General features: G+C 33.9%; 1 protein-coding gene across 1 annotated transcript in view; it reads left to right on the top strand.

The window, feature by feature from the left end:
• Window positions 1–1,520: 1,520 nt before the first annotated feature.
• Window positions 1,521–24,489, top strand: part of LOC143225262 (uncharacterized) — a 64,111-nt gene continuing 41,142 nt past the window's right edge. The window contains exon 1 of the mRNA XM_076454342.1: window positions 1,521–1,721. The gene's annotated coding sequence lies outside the window, so the exon portion shown is untranslated. The remainder of the gene's footprint in view (window positions 1,722–24,489) is intronic.

Raw genomic sequence — 24,489 nt, forward strand, 5'->3', positions numbered from 1 at the left:
TATCTGTGCTAGCCGTCCCTAATTTAGCAGTGTAAGACTAGAGGGAAGGCAGCTAGTCATCACCACCCACCGCCAACTCTTTTACCAACGAATAGTGGGATTGACCGTCACATTATAACGCCCCCACGGCTGGGGGGGTGAGTATGTTTTTGCGCGACTCGGGCGCGAACCCGCGACCCTCAGATTACGAAGTGCACGCCTTAACGCGCTAGGCCATGCCAGGTCGTAGAAATACGTTAGAGAAAACTTGGTTAAAACAATACGAGTTGGTGTAAACAAGAAAATAAATGTTCAAGTTGAAAAGGAAATTCAGTTAAGAATTCTGTTAAAATGAAATAAAGAATTTTTTGTGACATTTTGGAACAAATGCTATTCGTCATATTGTATCTATTAAACAAGTTCGTCTATCTGGCGACGGCTCGGCATAGCCAGGTGGTTAAGGCACTTGACTCGTGATCCCAGGGTTGCGGATTTGAATCCCCGTCACACCAAACATGCTCGCTCTTGTAGCCGTGAAGACTTTATAATGTGTCAGTCAATTTCATTATTCGTTGGTAAAAGAGTAGCTCAAGAGGTGGCGGTGGGTAATGATGACTAGCTGCCTTCCTTCCAGACTCACACTGCTAAATTAGGGATGGCTGGCGCAGAAAGCCATCGAGTAGCTTTGTGCGAAATTCAAAACAAGCAAGCGTTTACCTGGCGAAGAGATTTGGCACGAAATGTCTTTAAATAATTGTATTTTAACGAGTGTTTTAATACTTTTTTATTAACTATAAATGTATTAGGTATCTGCTAATTTATTAGTGTTTTCGCCTATTTAGAATACGAATAAAGAAACAGAAATGTTTAGACAGCTTTAAGAAATTAATTATACAAATAAACGCCACTTTTGTTCCAGAATTGTCGTGCGAAGTTACGTATGCCAAGGATTGTCTGTGCATAGACACCTTTAATTTTGAACAGATAGACAAAAGGGAAGATATCTGGTCAAAAACACCCATTACCAACTCCTAGGCTATTCCTATCAACCGAATTAGGGAACTCTTATAAACCCCTTCCCAGATCTCACAGTGGATAACGCGTTTCTGTAGTCCTCGAATAAAGCATCCTATGATTTACGTTACAAGCATGCTAAATACTAGGTTCTGCTCATCTATAACAAAATAATTAAATCTAAACACATTACATCCTAATTCTTTGTATGTTTCAATATTTACCTCAAGCAACTCAACATAATTATTTGACGTAAGAAAAAAAAAAAGAGTTAATTGTTTAAATTGCGTTATTATTAGAATTCAAATGAAGAAATATACAGAACTTGATCTGGTGTATCTATTGTATGTCATTATCGTTTATGCTTTCCAATCTCATGATTATCTTTTCAGCATTGTCGTATATGCAATAGTAAATTTACTTCTTATTTCTGTCAAACAAGTTATCTGTACAAAGCTTAATAGTTCTACATGCAGGTGTCGCTTTAGAAAGATGAGCTGCTTAACGTCAGTCCTGACGCCAGTTGAACTGTGCATGATTTCATCGGATAAGAGTCGAGAGCGCAAACGAACTCTAGTCAGCTGCGTCAAAACCAGTTGGTGTGTAACTTCTGTATGTTTCTTACCAGTCAAGTGATTGAGAAAATACAACGACTGATTGCTTGAGGACCTACATTTTACTACGTTATGGGCTAATAAGGCCAACCTGATAATTTACTAACATTTCAGGTAAGATTTTGTCTTAGTGTATACATATATACTGTAATAAGAGTACATAACTGAAATTATCAAAGTTACGAGTAGAACGCTTAGAAAGTTATCTTTTATAAAGAAATGCTTGTTTTTTGTTAAGCATGAAGCGAAAAGAAAGATTTCTAACTTATCAACGCATAAGATTAAAGAATATAGAACCATTACACCACCAAAATAATTTTCCCAAACACATTATTGTAACCGTCATTAGAAAAATAAAACCGAAATGGTTTACTGTTGCTGTTATTTTTCTAGTGCAAAGCTACACGATGTATTCCGCGGAGAATCGAACCCTAGATGTCATCGTTGTATGTCCGTAAACTTATCACTGACTTCCCGGGAAACAAAGAGTTTTGCAGAAATATAACAGCACCAGTTTAGCGGCAGGTAGAGAGTAATGACCTTTGTGTAACCTGGTGCTTAACAAAAAAAACAACAACAACTGGAAACTAAGGAAAGTGTATGACCAAAAATCGTATTCACGTTGCTTTATAATGGGTTGTGGTTCAATAAAAACATTTGTGAAAGAGTACATTGAAAAAGTTACTTTAGGATAGAAGTTATGAAGAAACGCGCAACCACATTATATGCGACATGCAATAAGCATCCGAAAGTTTGAAATAAATTTCCAACTTTTCATTATCTCCTAAGCTTAGAGTCGTATTTAGTATCAAATATATCGTAGAGGTTGTTCATGTATACCTCAATGTTGTGATACGATAGAAGACTAAAACTCGGATAGAGCCCATAGATCACATAGACCAACATGCCATTAAATGATAGAATATTAATGCTTCGCTAGAGCCCATAGATCACGTAGGCCAATATGTCATGAAGTGATAGAATACTAATACTTGACTAGAGCCCAAAGATCACGTAGACCAACATGCCATTAAATGATAGAATATTAATGCTTCGCTAGAGCCCATAGATCACGTAGGCCAATATGTCATAAAGTGATAGAATACTAACACTCTGCTGAAACCCATATATCATAACAAAAGTCAATATAAACCCTAATAATGTTTCATGGCTTGTACAAGGACAAATACGTTTGCGTCATATATAAGTGGGCTCGGCATGGCCAGGTGAGTTAAGGAGTTCGACTCGTAATCCGAGAATCGCGTGCTCGAATCCCTGTAACACCAAACATAATCGCCCTTTCAGCCGTGGGGGCATAATAATGTTACGAGCAATCCCACTATTTGCTGGTAAAAGAATAGCTCAAGAGTTGGCTAGCGCAGATAGCCCTCGTGTAGCTTTGCACGAAATTCAAAAACAAACAAACAAACAATTATATATAAGTAAGTTTATATATAAATATAATTATTGATTTTGTTTCGTTTTCTTCTTTGTTTCAAAATATGAAGTTACAGGACTAGCTTCAACCTTTTCTTATACATATATATATATATATATATACTTTTCTTAATTTTTTATCCATCTATTTCTCTCGATATACACTGCTGGCCAAGATCTTAAGGCCAATGAACATAAAGAAAAAATATGCATATTGCGTTGTTAGACTCAATCACATATTTGAGTATAGCTTCGAAAGATGAAAATAAGAAAAGGGAAAATAAAAATAAAAAACTTTTTTAGCATTTAATAGGGAAATGTGAACACTATGAAATTAGCCTAAATACTAGCTGGTCAAAAGTTTAAGACCATACCAAAAATAAGTCTTAAACAGGGTAGGAAATGCCCAACAAGAGTTCTCGGTAGTGATTTGCATGGCCATCATTGTGAATTACTGCAAATGTTCGCTTTGGCTTGGTCGATATAAGCGTTTGGAAAAGGCGGGCTAGAATGTTATTCCATGTGGTGAAGATGGCTTCACGAAGATCATGCACTGTTTGGAAATGACGTCTATTTCTATAGACTTCCCTTGCCATCCACTCCCAAACATTTTCAATGAGGTTCAGTTTGGGCGAACACGCTGGATGGTCTAAAAGAATGACGTTATTCGCCATGAAAAACTCCTTTGTCCTGCGGGCATTGTGGATTGCAGCGATGTCCTGTTGAAAGATCCAGTCATTTCCAAACAAGCGAGGGCCTTCAGTCAATAAGGATGTTCTCTCCAATATGCCAGTGTAGCCAGCTGCTGTTTGACGCCCCTGTATAACCTGAAGCTCCATTGTTCCATGGAAGGAGAAAGCACCCCAGATCATGATGGAACCTCCTCCACTGTGTCGGGTAGAAAATGTCTCCGGTGGGATATCCTTATCGTGCCAGTAACGTTGGAAGCCATCTGGACCACCCAGGTTAAAATTTTTTCTCATCAGAGAACAAAACATTTTTCCACTTTTCTTCGTCCTATGTTTGGCGCTTCTCAGCAAAGTTTAACCGAGCTTAGTTCTTGAGCTGCATTCTGCGTCCGTAAGGGTCTTAATTTGGTTCGACGATCGGCTGGTGTCTTGCTGGACAACCCGTCAAATCCTCCTACTCAACACCAGCGAAATTTTCTTGGGCCGACTACTCGAAATTCTCGTTTCGTATCCCTCAGGGTCTTTTAAAAAATTTGCAACAGCAGTTTTACTACGTCCAATCTCACCAGCGATGGCACGTTGAGAGAGACTTTGCTTTTGCAGCTCGATAATTCCGCCACGTTCAAACTCTGTCAACTTTTTAGTCTTTGCCATGTTTTTACCTAATGTAACACATGAGATGTCAGTGGGAGATGTTGACAATGCTAATGCTTGAACACAAATGACTAAATTTCGTTACGTGTTTATCGATTAACGCTTCGTTTCATTATGGTCTTAAACTTTTGACCAGCTAGTATTTAGGCTAATTTCATAGTCTTCACATTTTCCTTATTAAATGCTAAAAAAGTTTTTTATTTTTATTTTCCCTTTTCTTATTTTCATCTTTCGAAGCTCTACTCAAATAAGAGGTTGAGTCTAACAACGCAAAATGCATATTTTTTTCTTTATGTTCATTGGCCTCAAGATTTTGGCCAACAGTGAAAATATAGGGCACAAATATCTGCATGTCTGTCTTTCCGTTATCTAAATACTCCTCGGTCGCTGGGTCATTCTCACCCAAACTTTGTGAGATGATGGTGGTTTGGAATAAGGAATTTGTTATTAGGATTTACAACCTCCTCCACTCGCAGCATTGGTGTTATTGAGCATTTATTGTCTTTGAATTACATTAATGCTAACAATTATCATGAGGCTGATATGAAGAGCCTTTTTTTTAAATTATACCAACTCCCTCCTTTGACCCTTGATCTTTGAACTTCGGCTCATAAAATAATTTGCTGGCGATGATCGTCCATTAATTAATAACGTGAAACACTATGAAACGATATTAAGATCTGGATGTTGAAAATGGGTAACAGAAAGCACCCCTACTGCCACTACAATCCGCTACCTCTTCCTACAAAGTTACCCTAACTATCGCACAATATATACCATGTTTTGAGTGTATACGCATTGAAAATCTAAAGCGTAAACTAACTTCCGGTGAGATAATAATGAATACTGTAATAATGTAATTTGTTACAAATAAATTGTGTAAAAATAAGTATTTTGCGTTGTATATCAAGCATCAAACCTACATTAGTTTAAGCTTATATATAACTTAGACAAAGAACGGATACCTCAAATTGTTCTGTATGCATATAGCTGATTTTGGGTCAATATAATTGATTTAAACAGCTCTACCACCAATCCTTGTCAGATACCAGTGACAAAAGATTCTAGCTGTAAAAAAACTGTGGTATAAGAATTCACTAATCATGGTATGTGGGAAGGAACTTGGCAGTCATTACTAAAATCCACAGCTTTTCGTTGATAAGAAGACTAAAGTGACACAACAAAACAGTATGTTCTGCTCGACTTGACAAGCTGGTTTAGCATATCTTTTACAAAATGTATTGAACCTGAAATACACCGATATTCCAGAATTTCAGTTAAAAATATGATTGTGCACATATATAAGTAAAAACATTTCAACAATTAAGTAATATTAATACATCAAATGGAAGGACTGGGTTGAAAACAGAAAGGCCAACTTGTGATGTAAAAAAATATTTTAATTACGAAAACGATCATTAAAAACTACAATACAAAACGTTGAATATATTAAAAAGGTAACAACGGTATGTGGAACATAAGACGTGTTCCGTGTTCTGGAGATGACTACGGAAGTGAGAACCACGTAGTGGTGGGGATGCACTGTCTATTAGTCTTGACTTCCGTTCGCTTGTCTCACGTGTTAAAGAAAGAAGAATGGATACAAACTATGTATGAAAAATAACAATATCTTAAAAAAGCAAGATGTGAAAATAAATAATTACCTACCGCTAGGGGTAAGTAATGGAAATTTACCTCCTGACGTTGGTATTCCAGTCCCTATTATAGTATTAAAAGTTGAAATTAATATATGTTTATATATATATATATATATATATATATATTACAGACTTCAGTGTACAACTTTACAAATTAAATGTAGGGACTTTAGTTAATATATTAATTTATATTATAGCAAAAAATATCGTTAGCAGTGAAGGTACTTAGCTAATTACAGAATACATTGTATTCTTTATAAGAGAAATGAAAGAAAAATACATTTTATTTGTTTTAATACTTTTCGAGCTGATTTTTAACCACGCTTTGAATAAGCACGTTATTATGATCTAAAGTTAATATTAATTATATATAGATTTTACCAGTAATATATGTACATTAAACGAACAAATTAAGTTACTGACAAAATATTGTCAAGTTAATATTACTGCTATAAAATCTAAATATGAGTTAAATAATGTTATTAAAAACTGTGATGAGACCACACGTTTGTGTGTGTTTACTTACATCAGAGCCACATCGTGCTATCTACGGAGTCCACCGAGAGGAAATCGAATCCCTTAATTTAGCAGCGTTGTAAATCTGCAGACTTACCGCTGCACCAGCAAAGGTTCTACAAATTTGTAATTAATACAATATATAAAAGTCATAGAATATTAATTAAAGCCGCTGAGTAGAAGTGAATTGCTAAAAAGATAACACTTAGAGTTTATTTCAGATAAAACAGAGAGTACTCAACAAGTTTGTTTTTGGAAAGACAAAAGAGACTTTTTTAACGTTTCGGAATACCCAATTATTTCCTCTAAATTTAATTCTCTTTGGATATACTTTTAAGTACTTCAAAATCCTATTTGAAGTATACACAGTTTTTTGATCAAATATGATCTCTTTCAAGAAAAAGTCAAGGAAGTGCCATAAAGTGACATTTTCTGACCGAAGTAACTTTGAATAATTATGAGAATTTGAAAACATTCACATCTGTGTGTTTGTTGAAAGATATTCCTAAATATTGTGAATATGAATGTTTCAAGCTACCTTGTTTCAAACAGCTACGTAGTAGGGTTTCTTGTTGAAACAGTAAACCACACTTATTTCTAAATGTTTTGAATATTAATGCTTTAAGCTACTACACCAATAAAGTTACACTGTAGTATTATCTGCTGAAATTGAATATGAATATTGCTTTGAATATGAACGTTCTAATCTACCATAACAAAAGTAGGTACGTTGTAGGATTCTGTTAAAATTGGAAACCACACTTGTAAATGCTTTGAATATTAAAGTTTTAAACTACCACAATCACAAGTAACGAACAGTACGTAGTATAATTCTATGATAAAAATTAGAAACTAATATTTTCCGTAAGTATATCATAGTTTAATATGAATTTTTCTTAGCAATTACGTTTTGTGTCTTTCATGTGTACATTATTTCAATTACTTGAAAATGCGTCATCAGAGATAAATCTATACTTGTTTTGATAATCCTGGTACCAAGATTTTGTTTACCGAGACCATTAGATAATCATTTAGTTTTATTCTTTCTCTGTAGTCATGCTATCAAGCAGAAGTATTGTTATTTTCATGACTGTTATTATACCATGTTATTTAGTCACCAAGCTTCCACAAATAACAACATTATAAACTCTAGATTTTTACTGATGATATAGAATATCATTTATGGCTACAATCATCGTGAGTGGTAGTCGTGCGTCAGTTTGATTTAACTGACTGACTGTTCTATGGAATTATTTCAGGGGACTAAGACTCATTGTACTAAAATCGTTTATAAGCCTTTCTTGTCATTTTAACAACCTCGCGATTTAAACATTTAAGATTGTAATAAAGTGTTTCAGTAATATTTCGGTGTATATATGTTATTGCTTTTTTCAGTAACAGAGTGATTTTTTTTCCTGATCATTAACATTTTCCACAGAATAAAACTACAATATGATCGAAGGAAATATTAAGGCAGATAATCTTTTCTGTGTTGAAGGATAGTAGTTATTAAAATTTCGGTTTAACTGTTACCAGTGTATTTACTAGAAGTTCCTTGCGCAGCGTTTTGAGACACGTATTTATTGATAAATCATATATATGTATATGTATATACATTTGTGACTTGTACATAAAACTGGGCTTAAATTCTACTTCTAACAGGTAAAAAAACAACTAGTAACTAACAGGAAACCATGTACTTAATGGCGTGCATACCGCCACAGTAGCCACGGCATTGCTACGGGGATCCATTAGCTCATCATACAGACGTACACGTTGACGTTTATGTATACGTGATTTACTGCGTTTAGCATATACATACTGCTTAAACCACGACCACAATTCTGTCAAAACATACATGTGAATAAAATGAACAAACAGACCCAAATTATTTTTCACATGCTACCTATGAGACAGCGTGCATTCTTATTTCTATATCTTCTGTAATATAAAGGGCTTAACTCGACTTCCCAATTCGACAAGTTAAGATATCATCTTTTATGAATACAGTCAGTTCTAAGCGAACTATTTATTTAACAAGACGTTACGGAATACACTCCGATAACGTTTGTAACGTTTTATCTTTGGTTTGGTTTCCTTTGAATTTCGCGCAAAGCTATACGAGACATATCCACGCTAGCCGTCCTTAATTTAGCAGTGAAAGACTCGAGGGAAGGCAGCTAGTTCATCATCGCCAATCGACAACTCTTGGGTTAGTATTTTACGAACAAATAGTGGGGTTGGCCATAATATTATAACGCCTCCTGGATGAAAGAGCAAGAATGTTTGATGGGACGGGGATTCGAAACCGCGACCCTCGGATCGCGAGTAAAGTACCCTAACCACCTGGCTATGCCAGGCCAACGCTCTATGTAACGGCGCTGTTAGGCCACTATCAAAGTTTATCTCTTTAGCCTAAAATCGAACGAACTCTGTTCTCTTAGTGGCAAAGAATATCTAATTTCAGCTTACATGGCACTTATGATCATACATGGATAAGTGTAAGAGAATATGGTAACTCACACTTTGAAAACTTTGATATTACCACAAGCTTTTCTATTTCAAAATATTCTAGAATTGCAGTATTCTCATATTGTTATTACATATACATCTAACATTGTTAACATTATTATGCATTCAAACATGTGTGAACTAACCAAATTTTTAATTCATTGACTATCTTTATTTGAAATAAGATATATTATTTGTCACGTCTCTATTTGAAGAAAAATACATTAATGATATTTCAGGGTTGAATATTGGAAACTTAAAATCAATATTTCCTGGCTAGTCCTCGCATTCATGGACGTTTCGAAGTGTTTGCTAGCTCGAGCGTTCTCTCTCTATGTAGTCTGTACAAAGGCGTGGCCTAAATTTCAACTTTTCTCTGACAAAATTAAGAGTTACTGGCTCGAAAACTATACAGCATTAACAAAAACTAATTAATGATGTGATATAATACAAAAAAAGAAGTGAAAATGTAACTTCATCAGGTGAAGGAGGACATTCGAAGTGTGTTTGAAGAATGAAACTCTTGGGCGAGACAAAAATTAGAACAAAAATGCTAAATAAATAATTAAAGCAGGAGTATAACAAGTATTTCAAGTACAGAGGGCGGTATCTGCAAACACAGTCTTTAACTGAGTAATAGGCCGGCATGGCCAAGTGTGTTAAGGCGTTCGACTCGTAATCCGAGGGTCGCGGGTTCGAATCCCGGTCGCACCAAACATGCACGTCCTTTCAGCCGTGGGGGCGTTATAATGTGACGGTAAATCTCACTATTCGTTGGTTAAAGAGTAGCCCAAAAGTTGTCGGTGGGTGGTGATGACTAGCTGCCTTTCTCCTAGTCTTACACTACTTAATTAGGTACGGCTAGGGCAGATAGCCTTCGAGTAGCTTTGCGTGAAATTCAAAAACAAATAGAAACAAAAAACAATTAAGTAATAAAAGCACCAGAAAGTGTACAAAGCACACCAATAACTCACAACAAACACACGAAGATAAAACAAATAATATTGCTAAAGGATGAATTCTATCAGTTTGCTTCAGGATACTTCGGTCAAATATAAACACATTGCTTTTTGTATGATGTATTTATATTATAGAGGGTTAGAAACTGATGAACTAAAAATATACTTGCTTTAAATTACAATCCACATATTTCAAAATTGTGAATACATGTTGAAAAAATTACATAGTTATTAATGTTTTCTTTCGTATTTTTAAAAACTTAACGTACCTATTTTTTACTGCAACACTACATAATGGGCTATTTGCACTCTGCCAATCCTGCAGAATCAAACTCTGTCTTTTGCCACTAGTAGGCATGTAACACAAATAATGTTTTCGAATAGAAGAAGCAATAGTTCATGAAAGTGAAATCAATAATTGAATTTTTCATTAACACTTTGTCTGAAGGATATTCACATCAGTGATGTGACTTTGTTGGAAGTTGTTTCGATTTGGTGTTTTAAAAGCTTGAATAATTTATCGAGAAGTATCACTACATATGTTGATTTAGATAAACGTTACAGAAAATAAAACAAAACATTTGAGAAAGCCATAGATAAGTCCCTGGCTGGGACAGCGGTTAAGGCTACGGATTTACAATACTAAAATTATTGTGCTAAATTATAAACCTCTAAACACAAATTCGATTATTGGGTAAACTGTAGAAGACTTCTATTATATAATGGATTTTAAAAAGTGCATAATCTTTGTTCCTGTTGAGTATTGTGTAGGAACCGAAAAACGAAACAAAAAGAGCTCAGAACTGAAAATACCAATTCAGGTCATTTACAAAAAATGATATTAGTGAACAAAACATTTGAAAGATAAAACTTTAGAGGAAAACCATCTGTAAGGTATTAGAGCTGACAAAGGTTTCATCCAGTGAAAATATCTCCTGAAAATCTGTTTCATAGAGAAGCTTCATATAGTAACCCTGGAGACAAGATGTTCAGGTAACAGCTATATGGTTATTCATCATTGCTGTCAAGATTAGCCGGTAACAAAGATTAGTTATTAGTGTACAGGCTTTATGCTAGAACACTAAGCTACTGTCAGCCCCATAGTAGTTCCCCGGCTAACCCAGTATCGACCGCATAGCTAAGTAGCGGCTACATTATAAATATGGAGATATAAGAATTCTCCTGGGAGACAAATACCCCATTTCATGACTGTAAAAGCCTATATCTCATTGATTTGAGTAACCTTGCTTTTATTTTTTACTATCTCTCTCATTATTAATTGTTCAAAGAGGCGGGTAACAATTTTACTCGGATGAAGGTACTATACGGGGATATTAATCAAGGTTAAGCATAATTTTGAAAACAAGAAATACACCAATAGTCATGCGTCTTTTTACTGATTCGCTTGCTGGATTAAAAAAATTAGGTTCTATTTGTTAATAGTGGTTCAGAATAATTTTGGAAAAAACAATAATGTATTCTAAAGACGGATGGTATGAGTATTACAACTTTATTTAAAAGAAGGTAAAGAACAACGTTTCGTCCTTCTTAAATTGTCTTCAGGTTAACAAAGAGCGAGATTGTAGGGGCGTTGCAGTTGGATGTTAGGTTATTAATTAATATAGGTATAAAGGTGTTTCTTTATTGGTTTAATTTTGGTTTGAGTTCTTATATAAGTAGGGCTGCTTTGATTTTGCGATTTTGCGTTGCTTTGTATTTGTTTTTCTATTTAGTATGTTGGAAATTTCTACGGTTATGTTGTGCTTATTTGAGTTTTAGTGTTCGAAAATGTGCAAAAGTGGTTTTGTTTGTGTTCTTTGAATCTCGTTTCCATTTTTCTGCTTGTTTATCCGATACAGAAGTCGTGGTAGTTGTTTTGTTGTATTTTACAAAGAATGTTGATGTCATGTTTGTCAGTTTTTAAACAGTATGCGTTTTACTTTTGTACCTAGTTTTTCGAATGAATTTAGTATTCACTGGTATGTTATGTTTTGCCGTAGGTTTTCTCCATATGTTGATTATTTGTTCCCACTGACATCAGTAATATATGGTATGCAGCAGTGTAAGGTTTTTGTAGTTTGTTGTTGACAATGTTGTTGATCTAAGTGTGTGTGTGTGTGTGTGTGTTTTTTTTCAACAGTTTTTAGAGGAAATTTGCTAATATTGTTGAAGTGCTGTTTTATTCGTTTAATTTTATCGTTAATTTTATCAGGTGAACATAGTTTTGTGACTCTGCTTATTTGGTTTCTTAATATGTTAAGTTTTTGTTTTGTTTCAAGTGTTGAGTCGCAGGAAATGTATAGTCCAGTATAGGTGTTTTTTTTTCTGTGACTTTATGTTTTGAATTGTGTTTCATTAAGTTAACTGTGAACACGAAAAAACTAATCAAATAAAGTTTCCCAAACTCAAGATCACAAGAATCGATACATAAAATATACCAATAGTTATGAGTCTTTCTACTCATTAATCCAATTTAATATCGATTCGCTTGCTGGATTAAATGTATATATAGTTTCTATTTGATGAAGTATGTTATGTTTAATTGAAGGAACTTGGTATCTAATAATCATTAACTGTCACCATGAAACAAAACAAAAATTTATAGTTTAACAAGGAACAACCTCAAAGTAAGAATTATGGAAACAAAAAGAACCTGAGTTAATCTGTCGAACAACAGTTATCTATCTGAATATTATGTGGTAACTGTTTGCCCTAAAGTATGTTGCAAGCTATACATCCTAAAATGTTAGCATTCAATCTTAATTTACTTTAATGCTGCAAAACATTAACAACCGATATTTGTCTAAAACATTTAATGGTGATTTGGATCGAATTATCATATTAGTCAACATGTTATACCAGATATGTCGGGCTGGAGTCAAAACCCTTTGTAGCAAGACGAATAGTGGAAGAAAACATTTTCTTCTCACTCACTGAAGCCTTGAGAATCAGCACACAGTAGTGTACGTTTATCCATGTCAGGATTAAATGAGACAAATCGTCCTTATTGGTTTAACTTGTTCTACTTCTGAAACAAAATAAATCCCCTGTTTGCTTGGTTCTATCTTCTGTCAGTCTACAAAAATGATGGTTTGATTACTCTCTTGGACATGTTGGTCAAATGTCCGGACATGGCAGATTACAAAACAAGTTAGCATCTGTTGCTTTAATTCGAAAACCAGAAGAGTCCAGTTTTAGTCACTTGAAACCAAATGTTTCACTAAGGATTGACGGCACTGGAGGAGCCTGCCTGGAAATTCTATGACTTAAAATCAAAACCACAAAATAAAACAACCCATCTAATTTTTCACATTGAAAATAAAAAGAAAACATATTCAAAATAAATAATAAAATCTGAGTCTAACTTCAGATGAAAAGAAACCAACTTATTTTTCCAAAGAGACCTTTTTTTCATTTTATAAAACATTTTGTTACTATGTTTGTAAACGGTATTTGACACGTACGTGTTGCCGCAATGGAGGAAGTGTAAAAAGAGGGTAAAATGTGAGATTTAAAAGAATATACAATCAATCTTAGCCTGTGGGCAAAAGAAACAACTAAACATTCATAAAACATTCTTCTAATGCGGATATTTTTACCACACGTACACAAAAATGGTTTGGAAGAAGATGAAACGGGCTGTTTCCTGCTGAAAATATTACTTTGAATTAAACCTTAGCCTTTAGAGTCCCTCTTTATTTTTCATGTTCCGAAACGCATTACGCAGCGATTTTTATACAGTTTGTCGAATAAAAACACCATACTGCACGCAATCCGAACTCCATTCTTCATAGCGGTACGCATGGAACATTTTCAACACACATTACCCTTTCCATTTTGTATTGTAACTAAACCTATGCTGTTTCTACGTGTGTCTTTTTTATGACAAATTGACTTTTTGGTACCCTGTGGCTTTTGAAAATAATGTAAAATCGTTTTCTGGTACACAGAAGAGATCAAACAAAAGTATATTTTATCAACTATAGCTGCTGATATTAGGTGTAAAATAAGCAAATCTTGCTACAAAATAGGAATACGTTTCGCGGAAAATTGTAAGAAATCATTTAAAGCTCCAAGTTAAACATTAATTTTAATTCTTGGTTCATCTTTGAAGCATAATGGTTTGTTTTCAGTGAATAAAAAACATTCACATTAAATCTTATTAATAGGCTCGGCATGGCATTAAGGCGTTCGACTTGTAATCTAAGGGTCGCGGGTTCGAATTCCGGTCGCACTAAAGGTGCTAGCCCTTTCAGCCATGGGTGAATTATAATGTGACGGTCAATCCCACTATTCGTTGGTAAAAGAGTAGCCCAAGAGTCAGTGGGTGGTGATGACTAGATGCCTTCCCTCTATCCTTACACTGCTAACTTAGGGACGGCTAGTGCAGATAGCCTTCGTGTAGCTTTGTGCGAAATTAAAAAAACAAACAAATGTTATTAAATTTATTACATTTTCTTACTGTTTGTCAGCGGTAAACTTATGAACTTACAATACTAAAACACAAGGAAAAACAAAAGTATAGATTAGTAAGAGAACAGAAAGTTTAAAAATCAGAATTATTACACTTGAATTTGTTATCACTGCTTTTTCACTACCCAGTGATACGCATCGGTGTGAAGATAAAACTAGAGTATTCTACAAAGCCTCCATTTCTGACTATTGATTAAGTGTTAACTTTCGTGATGACGAGAAACCCACTTGAAGTAAAAATGTATTCTCAAGAGGCTGGTACGGGTATTAACACTTTAATTAGAATATAGTATCGAACATCTTTTCGACCTACTTAGGTCATCTTAACCTGAAGATAACCTAAGAAGATGAAAACGTTGTTCTCTACTCTATTTTAATTGAAGTTTTAATTCCCGTACCAGCCTCTTGAGAGTACAAGTGTTAACTTTGCACTGTATTTGGTTACTGAATACTAAGCTACAAGAAATTATAACTATGTTGCGCTTAAGCGAATATTGAAACCCAACGTTCAGTTAGCTTTGAAAGCATTCTCTAGTAAATAATAAGTTTTATATGTGCAACTAATTGTACAACAAGAAACGAGGACATAGGAATTAATTTCTCGAATGATGAAGAAAACACCAATAAAAACTAATTTGTGATCATATGCTTGAGAATCGTTGAAAATTATTCAACTAACAGAAGGAAGTTGAATTCAATAGAATTTCTCGAACTTATTTCTTTAACCGCAGCACAACTCCTGAAATCCTGTGTACTTTTATAGCTGTTTGAAAGTTTTAGTGGTATTTCAAAAATTGCTATTATAATCACTGCAAGCACTGAACTGAAATAAATATCACTTCTAATAAATTTGTTATTTAATCTAAAACCTTAGTTCGTTTGGTTAACGATAGTCGTACATCTAATATATTACAAACACACATATAGTAATAACAAATGTACCAGCAAGAATCATGGAGCAGTATCCAGGCTTACAAAATAAGGCCTGCTATCAATATAAATGGTGGTACTTACGGTATCAAGAGCCATTTTCTGATGACGTTGGTTTCACATAGTCAAAGAATGACATGGCTGCCAAACTTAAGCATTTCACCCGAATGCTTATCCATTTCAACTATATCTTTGACTCGACTTCTTATGCATTATAACTCCATCTTTGACTTGACTGCTTATTCATTTTAAGTCTATTTTAGACACGATTGCTTATTTATTTAACTCTATCTTTGACCCGACTGCTTATTCATTTGTATCTTTTCTTTTTCACGACTGCTTATTCGTCTTAACTTTATATTTGTGGTGCCCTTTTGAGTTATTCTAAATAATTCAATCGAATTTTATTCAGAGTCTCTCAGAAACTTATGACGTAAAGACTCAGATAAGCATAAAAAGCAAAAAACTGATGAGAGTTTGAGTTTAAAAATCGTTTCTCATCTCCAGAATAAACACAGTAATAAAGATACAAAAATGAAAATGGCCATTACATTCCAGATAATTGTGCAGAACTTTCTATTTTAATGAGCGTTTTGTCTTTCCGAGTTCTAATACTATTATCAAAACCAGTGCTGCGCTAAGACATTGCTTGGCTCTGGGCAAAACGTAAACTAATGCCCTCCCCTGCTTTTAATAAAATACCATACAATTTGGTAAACTGGATTGGTTAAGGTTAAAAGAAGAAGGAAATAAATAAATATTTATTTAAAAACTGAGTTAATGCTCTTAGTTTAGTATAAATTTTATATTTTGTCATTTATTATTATACTCACAAAGAGCGGTGGTCACTGAGCGACTGTCTCTTTTGCCCATTGGATAAAACGGACCCATCAAAATATTAAAATCTCTCTAGTATCCACATCAATTTTAAAAGACAATTCAGTACCAAGCTATTACTTGTAACAAAGTATTTAGAGAGTGATATGATTTTACGTAATTTATATGGAAAGGTTTTTTAGTGTGAAAAAAAATTAAAATGTTAAAAAGTACACTGTTACTCTTATTTTAAAATTATTGTAAGCAGAGACAAAAATTTTAAATTCTGATCAAATATCTGTAGAAGTTTTTTTTTTTCTAACGATAAATTAAACTTTTTGAAATAGTGTTTGGAGTAAAGAGTGAAATAATGAAATAACTCCGTCAAATGCGAAATATTTTTACATATAAAATAATGACTTAAGTTACAGAAACAAAGTACTTTAACAAAATAAAGCATTATCAACGTACCATTTTCATGCCTTTTAGTCATTAGTTTCTCCTAATGCATTAATTATGTATTATAAACAACTATCAACCTTATGCTTGTACATTTGAAGTACGGAATTGTTTCAACAAAGCTGTTTCTCAGAAAGTTTTAATCAGTATGAGAATCTCAGGCCGAGATGATACATCTTTTTCAGTATTGATACTTAAAAAGTTTCGCAACGTTACTTTTTTATTTTATTTCAGTAAATTTTATCTGTATAAACAGTGCCATACATCAACTTTGCCGGTTTACGCGTGTATTCCTACACAATACAAAATAGTCCTGATCGAAAAGTCCTGTTTAAATAAACAAAATAAAGATATATGAACAAGAAATCGATACTTTAAGATCAGATAATCATTATAATTATTCGAGAAAACTCATGCCTGGTTAAATGGTTTCGTTGAATTTTGGGCAGAGAATGACAGATTGTTGTCAGCACGTAAAAATGTCGAACCCCACAAAAAGTAATCTTCTCTGAACTGAAATCTTTAACCGGTTTCCACTTTTGTGGCGACGCATGACACCAGGGTTTTCCAGAGAGGTGTTATTGGCCTATTTTCTGGGTATCAAAAATCTATACCGCCAGACTAATGACGGTCTGTGACTTTCAAAGCCTTTCTTCCCTACCAACTATACTCAGAGCTACGTTATTACGTTAACGCAGCCTTTATAGTGATGGAAATGATGCTATCTCATAGACGTAGAAATGCGTCTTCACACTTGGCTAACCATTAGAGAAAAATTGTCAAATCCAATACTAACACTACTGTCTACATTGATGTTACATATCGAATCAAAAGACGCAAACGGCAATTCGCTATCTCCATGAAATATAGACAATATCGTCTATTTCCAAAATGATTTCAGGATTATATATATGTCACTACCCGAAGCTACATCTCAACTTGGCAGAAGATCTGGTACTAACACATACATTTCCCAACCCTTATTGTGAAACGTACTGAATAAAGCTATGATAGAACAACATAATTCGCCTCTAATACATGGAAGTTGTTCCTCGGTGAATCAGAGGTGAGATTAAAAACCTAAAGCTAAAATCTGGAGTTTGATTTCCTTGCAGTGGACATAGGGCTGATAGCCCATCATGTATCTTTAAATATACAACCATGCTAGTGATTTTTAACTGTTTCATTAAGGTTTTTTCCATTGGTTTATGATTGCAAAAATTACTTTTGATTGGTATTCCATACCTTGTTTTCCTTTAGAATTTAATAACATTTTGTAGCGACGCAGAACACAGTCTGCTTTGAAAAAGGTACAAGTACATATTCTGTCTAAACAGTTTTACCCTGCTATTCTCCTATGCTTGAAGAACCGTCTGAATTAAAGGAACTCTTAATTATGCACGTTTATCTTCCCCAAAACGTAGAATCTTCTGAAATAACTATTGGATAATTTATGTAATTTTGCAATGCATTTTGCCGGATCAACTCTCACAAACTTCTCTTGTAAATATTTTAGGCTCGCTTAATTTGCTATTGGACGATTTCTTATGAAAATAATGCAACGTTGTGTAGATACAATAGTCTACTGGTGAAATTATGGAACACAGATATAATGTTAGCATCTGTATACTTGTATCATAAATTGTTTCACGAACATGATTGGAGACTGACATGTTCTATCACAAATCATGTTGCCCTTTTAGCAGTGGAGTGTCATAGATCAGCACTGACTCACTGTTAGTTTAGAGTAACATTAGACTTGACGGTAAACGGTGGTAACTTCCTTGTTTTCAATACAGAAGTGATGAATTAGAGGATAGCCAGTGAGTAGCTCTGCAAAGGAAAACTAGCATAATTACCCTTATTATAATAATTGTATTTTGAATTTTCTTTTGCTATAATACGGTGATAATTATATCTGAAAAGCATGTCTTAAAACATGAAGTAATATTAAAACTTTTTAAGTGCAGAAACTGTACACACATTCAGTATAATCATTCATAATGTGTAAATTCTGTGAAATGAAGGTCGTAAGAAGCTCAATTGGTGTTATGAAAGTTCAAATAGTTACAACGTAAGAAAAAATTCCTATGGTACTCTGATTGTTCAAGTAGTTCCAACATAAGAAAGAAGTTCCGTTGGTGTTCCAGTTTTACAAAAAGTTGCTGCGTGAGAAAGAAATTTCGTGTTATGAAAGTTCAAATAGTTACAACGTAAGAAAAAATTCATATGGTATTCTGATTGTTCAAGTAGTTCCAACATAAGAAAGAAGTTCCGTTGGTGTTCCAGTTTTACAAGAAGTTGCTGCGTGAGAAAGAAATTTTGTTACTGCTCTGACTGTTCAAGTAATTAATACTTAAAAAACTCTTACTTCAGTTATTGTACATTCCAGCTCTCATTACTATAAATTTTATTCAAATCTTTTTGCAGTAATGAGTCGTAAAAAAACAAACAAATCCAAGAAACAACAACCGTATGTATGTAATCTCGTAAAAAAACAAAACAAAAACCAACTTTTCTAATTATCTTGTTGTCTCTCCAGTATAAAATCTATGCCGATTGTTGGTTTCTCTTTTTGAATCTTTTTAACAGATCTTTACAATGTTCAGAAGATTTGATTTTAAAATCTAATTTTCGCTTTTCAATCATAAATCTCTTATTTTGATAATTAAAATATTCTTTGTTTCTTATTAATATTCAAATTTTGTTTAGTTTGCATGAAAACAAAGAATACGTTTCAATATATTTATAATTTTAATACTTCAAACTCTGTTTAAATTATTCAAGATTTTTGAAATATTTTTGATCGGTTCTCAGATTCTTTAAGATGTAAAATTCATTATTGTATTATTTTACCAGATTGTGCTTTAAAAACTAGTGTTGATGAATTTTATTAAATATCATTAAAGAATATTTAAAGTTCTAAGCTGAAAAAATTAAGTTTATTTCTTTTAAATTGAGGACAAAGCTATAAAGCTATCTGTGCTCTGCCCACCATGGGAATCGAAATCCGATTTCTAATGATGCGAGTCGACAACATTCCGCTGTGACATTGGGGGGCGAACCATGTTTAAACTTTGTAAGAAATGTTTTTTGGTTTTAAATGGAGTGGAGCAATTGACTGGCGTAATATTAAATACTGTTCTTCCAAAAAGCGTCTTTCATAGATTTTCATAATATTGTTTTATAATTTGTAGTTCTAGTTAACTTGGTTCACCAGAATTTGGTATGTCTGAAGTTGAAAATGCTATTTTACCCTAGAGCGAAGTAAATAAATATTCAAACAAAATCTTTTTTGATGCAACAAAGGAAAAAAAAAATCTTCCGGAAGTTTACTGAAATGTATTTCCTAAATTATTGAAATATATTTACTCTCTCCCTATCTATCCCCACTTCTTGCGCCTCAGCTTAAGAGCTTATTACATTAAATTTTATATATAATTCACTGCGTAGTGTTGTACTTAATAAAACAAGAAATCAATATTTTAATTTGTTAATGCTTCCAGACATTTGACATGGCAACATTAATGATATAACAGACATGGAACTATTGACCAATATTCAGATATCCAAAACGGTTTGCGACTTGGTACTGTTATTACTACTGTTAAGCACAAAGCACCTTAATAGGATGTATATCTGCACTCTCGATACTGCGGGTATCGAATCTCAGTTCTTAACCTAGTCTTTTATACATTCAATATTAAAATGCACAACCTAACGATCGATTACATATAAGTTATTCATTGAACATCAGAAAAGAACTAGATTGAGAATAATGTTCTATAATAGTTTATTAAACCATGTGAAAAGCTTTAACATTTCATACAAATAGGGCTATCACACCTACTTTAAAGGTATTAAAACAGTAAAGAGATAATTGAGTAATACTTCTTGTTAAAATCGGATCTGTTCTGTTGATTATGCTGCATTTTCGGCAGAATATCTAATATTCTACCGACAAAAAGTCGGATTCAAAGTTATATATTTATATATATACATACACACTTTTCCGCGAGTAATGTTAGGATACCGTTGCTGAGTTCAGAATTTATACTTGGATCAACATGTCTACGGTTCACTTGTATAATAAAACTAATCCTATTATCAACCAATGCTGCATGCGAATAAACACACACTCATACATATAGCAGCCGATTCGCTGCTTAAGGACATGTTCCTTGTGTACCAGGCAAGCTTTAGTCCGATCGAAGTCACACGAATCGTGTGTATTGTGGTAGCTTGTCAAACATGGTACAATACCTTGCGTTCTCATTTTGTATTGAAGTGTTGCGAGAGGTGTCCCACATTGAATAATCAATAGATCGTTTAATTCTTCGAATGTTACAATTAATAAATTTAGTTCACGTCGTTAGCACGAAGAGTGGATAAATGTAATATACACGTGGTATCGCTTATTATGATGGATTGATCTTCAGTTTAATAACAGAACCTGAACCACTGATTTTGACTTCGGCTCTTACAAATTGAATAACACAAACGAACATTGTATATCGTGGAAATCGAATTTTGTGAAACCATTCATCACAGAAGAAAGGTCTGTGGTGTTTTGATGACAATTAAATATCCCAAGATTATGCAAACCATTCATCACAGAAGAAAGGTCTGTGGTGTTTTGATGACAATTAAATATCACAAGATTATGCAAACCATTTATCACAAAAGAAAGGTCTGTGGTGTTTTGATGACAATTAAATATCACAAGATTATGCCAATGGGTGCACAAAGTTAGAATTGTGGTCGTTGCACTCTAACACCCTTAAAAACGCCATGGTGTTGGGTATACCGACGTATCTTACATCATACGAAATATAAACTCTGAGACAACTAAAACGCACAAACATGTGGGCATTTCAAGGGGTATCAGGTATTTTATTTAAATTGATAATGATTACATGCAAAGCCAAATATATTTCATGGTAAACTAGATATGTCGTTGAACTTCATAACCGATATACTGCTGCGTGACATACGCGACTAATAGTATTTCATGAAACTTTAGAGAAGTACCTTCAGAAATCTCGATGTGCTTCGACGAATCTTATTACTTCAAATTGAGGACATCATAAATAAAATTTATAAAAAAGATGTTTAACTGCTACTGTTAATAAAGTTTTCTAATCTGTGCACATTTGTTTTTCAATTTCGCGCAAAGCTACATAAGAGCTATCTGCGCTAGCCGTCCCTAATTTAGGAGTTTAAGATAGCTAGTCATCACCACCCACCGCCAACTCTCAGGCTATTCGTTTTTACCAAACGAATAGTGGGATTTAGCGCACATTATAACGCCCCATGGCTGAACGGGCCAACATGTTTGGTGTGACGGGGATTCGAAACCGCGACTCTCCAATTACGAATAGAGTGCCTTAACCAATCTGTACAGGAAATAACTTTTAATAAAATATATCCATTTTCTTACAGTAAGCATCAGTGAATAAGACAAAAACATATTGCTACATTGTCACGACTTACTGTGAATTACCTCACTGATACAAAGTTCGTTCTTTGCATTTAGTTTTTCATTCGTTTTCCATTTTTGTTTTCCAATATTTGACTGAAGTCGCTGAGCTGTGCTTAATTGTTTTTATCATTCTACGTAAACGTTATTTTAGAACGAACCAATTAACTTGCGGATCATATGCATACTAATTGTAGAGGTCTGGCATGGCCAGGTGGTTAGGGCGCTCGACTCGTGTCTCAGAGTCGCAGGTTCGAATCGCCGTCAAGACAAACATCCTGGTTCTTTCAGCCATGTAAGCGTTATAAGTAACGGTCAATCCCACTATTCGTTGGTAAAGGAATATCTCTAGAGTTGGCGGTAGGTGGTGATGACTTGCTGCCTTCCCTCTAGTTTTACACTATAAATTATGGATGGCTGGTGCAGAGAGCCCTCGTGTTGCTTTGCGCAAAATAAAAAAAAAACAAATAAAAATATCAATAGTAGAATAAATATGAGAGTGACAACTGTCTCTTCTGGGATCGAATCTCAAGAGTAAAGACACCTGTTTTGAATCTCTTTTCTAGATCCTGATAAAGAAGGCTTATTACGTAAGTAGGTTTCTACGTCAGCAACGTAATCTTATGTGACATTTTTGTTATTAAATTAATTCGGCTCAGCATGGCCAGGTGGGTTAGGGCGTTAGACTTGTAATCTGAGGGTCGCAGGTTCGAATCCCGATCACACGAAACATGCTCGCCCTTTAAGCCGTCAGGGCGTTGTAATGTGACGGTCAATACCACTATTCGCTGGTAAAAGAGTAGCCCAAGAGTTGGCAGTGGGTGGTGATGACTAGCTCCCTTCCCTCTAGTCTTATACATCTAAAGTAGGGATGGCTAGCGCAGATAGCCCTCGAGTAGCTTTTTGCAAAATTAAAAAAAATATAGTAAATGAATTCCTGCTTTATATATAACATGAAATTGCTATATCAAGTATATGCTTTGAAGAATCAAATATACAAATTCTGGTAAGTTGTAGAAATTCCATACAGTACGTCACACATTCCACATCGTTTTTAACTCACTTGAAGAGAAAACGATTTTTATATCATTAATTAAAAACAAAAGCAGCGCCTTGTTTTTAGACTAATTAGAAAACAGGACTTTAAAATCAAAATAAATTAAGCAGAAATAGATTTCTGATGCGAAAAGTAAGAATTTCTGTACTTTTTATTACTTTAGCCGAGCTTGAAATCTTCAGAGAGCCAAATAACCTTTATAAAAATGCTATATACCCTTGTCTACACAAAGAAAGCAAAATAGGAAATGAACGCGCGCAAATGTAATGATTCACCAAAACAAAATGCACTGGCTGTTAAATTAAACTGCATTAGTTTACTCGTATGTTTGATAAAGAGTTTTATATTCGTTTTTTGGTTTTTTCCATATATTTGTACGGAAGAGAGAAGAGAAACATTAGTTTGTCTTCGAATTAATTTAGTGGTTTGAAATAATGCAATTACTATTTCAGGCAATTACGATTGTAGCGTTGATCTAATATCACAAAATAAAATTTGTAAAATTAGGGTCTATATAAATATATTGAATTCTAGTTAAAACTTCAACAATTAATAGTCCACTGTAGTTTATGTATGTTCATTTGTAATTAAAATATTTCGAACTGACGCCTACTGATTTAGATTTGACAACAGATTGAGATGTTATTGACGTTTGGTAGAATGAAAGTTATCCCTTGTGACTTAGAATAATAACATTTGTTTATTTTGGGCGTATGATATGTATTTGTGTGTACATGTTCGTCGGAGTGAAATTTGCAGTATCAGCTGTAGGAGTAATTGATGTTATCATATCAAAATAAGTATCACATTACAGCAGTATTGTCACTCTTACGCCTATAGAAGCGACTATGTTTTGGTTCATGACAGAAATAATTGAAACTTTCTGCATGGAAAATATACCGTAATATATACATGTCTATATTTTTATACACAGGCTAGATAAACAAATATTATGGCCTCATCACGTCGTTATGAGTCACGTCGAGTTTAATAAAACTGTAATTTTAATGTTTCTACGAATATATCGTAAAACAGATCTCAAAATAAAGAAAGATAAAACTAAAGCAGATTTTGTTGTCACTAATTCGCATACCATTTTTGCTCGGGCTATCAAGTATTGAAGAACACAAAACTGAGATGAAAAATTGAATATTATATTAATAATAAAATGGTGACATTGTATGTACTTTTGGTTTCCTTTCAGAATTTTCGCACAAAACTATCCAAATGCTATCTTCTCATAA

Source organism: Tachypleus tridentatus, chromosome 9, assembly GCF_004210375.1.
Source record: "Tachypleus tridentatus isolate NWPU-2018 chromosome 9, ASM421037v1, whole genome shotgun sequence".
Taxonomy (NCBI): Eukaryota; Metazoa; Arthropoda; class Merostomata; order Xiphosura; family Limulidae; genus Tachypleus; species Tachypleus tridentatus.